Consider the following 3,403-nt stretch of genomic DNA (forward strand, 5'->3'; position numbering starts at 1 on the left):
TTTAAAATTTATTCTTGGATCCAGTCTACAATAAGTGAATATATACACAAATACAAATATAAAAATAAACTATGTACTTCAACAAGATACAGGGTGAAACAAAGTAGACTAGAAAGACTAAAAGGAAAAAGATGAGCAAATATATATAATACAAATGCAATAAAAATAAGGCAAGTATTTCAACAACAATACGAAAGTGGAATTTCAATGCTCGCTTTGGCAGCACATATACTAAAATTGGAACGATACAGAGAAGATTAGCATGGCCCCTGCGCAAGGATGACACGCAAATTCGTGAAGCGTTCCATATTTTTTCGCCAAAGCAATCCTGGGAAACAAAAACCAAGCAGGAGGCATCACTCTCCCAGACTTCAAGAAATACTACAAAGCCACAGTCATCAAAACAGTGTGGTACTGGTATCAAAACAGACAGACAGACCAATGGAACAGAATAGAGAACCTGGAAATAAACCCTGACACCTATGGTCAATTAATCTTTGGCAAGGGAGGCAAGAACATAAAATGGGAAAAAGAAAGTCTATTCAGCAAGCATTACTGGGAAACCTGGACAGCTGCATGCAAAGCAATGAAACTAGAACACACCCTCACACCATGCACAAAAACAAACTCCAAATGGCTGAAAGACTTAAATATAAGACAAGACACCATCAAACTCCTAGAAGAAAACATAGGCAAAACACTCTCTGACATCAACCTCATGAATATTTTCTCAGGGCAGTCTCCCAAAGCAATAGAAATTAGAGCAAAAATAAACCCATGGGATCTCATCAAACTGAAAAGCTTTTGCACAGCAAAGGAAACCAAAAAGAAACCAAAAAGACAACTTACAGAAGGGGAGAAAATAGTTTCAAATGATGCAACCGACAAGGGCTTAATCTCTAGAATATATAAACAACTTATACAACCCAACAGCAAAAAAGCCAATCAAGCAATGGAAAAATGGGCAAAAGACCTGAATAGACATTTCTCCAAAGAAGATATACAGATGGCCAACAAACACATGAAAAAATGCTCAACATCCCTGATTATAAGAGAAATGCAAATCAAAACTACCATGAGATACCACCTCACACCAGTCACAATGGCCCTCATTAAGAAGTCCACAAATAACAAGTGCTGGAGGGGCTGTGGAGAAAAGGGAACCCTCCTGCACTGCTGGTGGGAATGTCAACTGGTACAGCCACTATGGAGAACAGTTTGGAGATACCTTAGAAATCTATACATAGAACTTCCATATGACCCTGCAATCCCACTCTTGGGCATCTATCCAGACAAAACTCTACTTAAAAGAGACACATGCACCCGCATGTTCATTGCAGCACTATTCACAATAGCCAGGACATGGAAACAACCCAAATGTCCATCGACAGATGATTGGATTCGGAAGAGGTGGTATATATACACAATGGAATATTACTCAGCCATAAAAAAGGATGACATCATGCCATTTGCAGCAACATGGATGGAACTAGAGAATCTCATCCTGAGTGAAATGAGCCAGAAAGACAAAGACAAATACCATATGATATCACTTAGAACTGGAATCTAATATCCAGCACAAATGAACATCTCCTCAGAAAAGAAAATCATGGACTTGGAGAAGAGACTTGTGGCTGCCTGATGGGAGGGGGAGGGAGTGGGAGGGATCAGGAGCTTGGACTTCTCAGACACAACTTAGAATAGATATACAAGGAGATCCTGCTGAATAGCATTGAGAACTTTGTCTAGATACTCATGTTGCAACAGAACAAAGGGTGGGAGAAAAAATGTAATTGTAATGTATACATGTAAGGATAACCTGACCCCCTTGCTATACAGTGGGAAAATAAAAAAATAAATCAAATTAAAAAAAAGAAAGTGGAACTTCATATTGTAAGCTTTTAAGTTAAAGATCTCTGTTAGAAAACATACAATCCACGGTAAGCATACAACTGCCATGAGATTTCAAGAAGTGATAGCTTATTATTGAAATATATGAAATAAGTACTTAGACACATAACAAGAAAGAGAAACAGAGTTGGAATTTTTTTAATGTAACTTATCGGCCTTTGATAGATGAAATAACCCCCATAATGAATAGAATTAATATGTATATATGTAATGTATATAGTTCATATATTTGTATCCTGAAAACACAAACCCTAGTTACAGAAGGTAGAAATAGTAGTAAACCTTTAAACATTTAAGTCATACATTAAGAAATATAAAGAGAAATAGCCAGAAACACAAATGTAATTGAAAAAATTTAACATAATCTTTGATAGAGCAAGTAAACAAAAAACTGCTCTGAGTAATATAGTAACAGGATATGTTTTATGTATAACTGTATTTCAAATCCTAAATCCTATGTAAGTAGTGCTCCTTCTTTTCAAGAGCCAATGGAACATTTAAAATGATTGCTCATATATCAAGCCATAAAGAAAACACCAATAAATCCCTAAAAGTAGATATAAATCCAGCCACATTCACTGCAATTTACTACTATACAACTACAAACTAATAACAAAAGTTATGTCTTAACTTGATTTATTTTAAGATATACACCTTCAAAGCAATTTTCAAAATAAAGAACATGCTCTTGCTCCCATATATTGTAGTTATTGCAGAACACAAATATGAATTTTGAAAATATACCTAAGAAACCAAAGGACTCAGTTCAAGAAGGAGAAATAGGCATTCATCATCGGGGTTAAAATTACATCTTATTTTCTTTTTGTTGACTCTTTGCTCAAAAGTTTACCATCAATGCAAACTTATTTTTACAGATAGAAATGAGGAAAGAGCTCGTCTACCAATTTTTGTCTAAAATATTTTGAAACCACAGAAAACAATTAATACTCAATTTTTAAAATTCTAAGATGGGAGGTCCGTTTATTGCCAGGACCTAAATGTTTGGTTTTAATCCAAATTCTAGTTCCAAAAGTTTGATAGGTCTAGGACAGTGAGTAAAATTATAATCACTTATGACCCACTGATTCTATGATGGTCTGAGAGTAAAAAAAGACCCTTTTACCTTTCCTTACTACCAGTCTTACTTAGTTGTTTTTTTTTAAAAAAAAAAAAAAAAAACCTATACCAAGAGGCATATAGGACTTAGGTATCTTTCTAATACAAAGACAATGATTTGGAATATCTCCCAACACTCAGGGACTGAACACCAAAAAAAATATAAATAACTGTAAGGAAGCCCAGGGAATCCGTAAAGGTATTTTGAATACTGGGAAGTGGAATCTTGTGGGTAGAACCTGCAGGGGCATTAGAAAGTTCTCACCATATAGAACATATGCCAGGTGGTCGGAATGGGGTAAAGATATAAATCTCATTTCAGTCATTATAGAAGCGTTAGAACAATTAGAAACATTGCACTAAGACGAGTCCTCTG

The 3,403-nt window shown here is 35.3% G+C and overlaps 1 non-coding gene across 1 annotated transcript; it reads left to right on the forward strand.

The window, feature by feature from the left end:
- Positions 1-207: 207 nt before the first annotated feature.
- On the forward strand, positions 208-314 carry LOC146397407 (U6 spliceosomal RNA). Its single transcript, XR_014825364.1, has one exon. It is a non-coding gene; the product is annotated as a U6 spliceosomal RNA (small nuclear RNA).
- The last annotated feature ends 3,089 nt before the right edge of the window (positions 315-3,403 follow it).

The sequence above is a fragment of the Sus scrofa genome, chromosome 13, assembly GCF_054392235.1.
Source record: "Sus scrofa isolate SSC_HxYL_T2T_F1_AM1 chromosome 13, Sscrofa_HxYL_maternal_Yorkshire_Landrace_v2.0, whole genome shotgun sequence".
NCBI classification, from domain to species: domain Eukaryota; kingdom Metazoa; phylum Chordata; class Mammalia; order Artiodactyla; family Suidae; genus Sus; species Sus scrofa.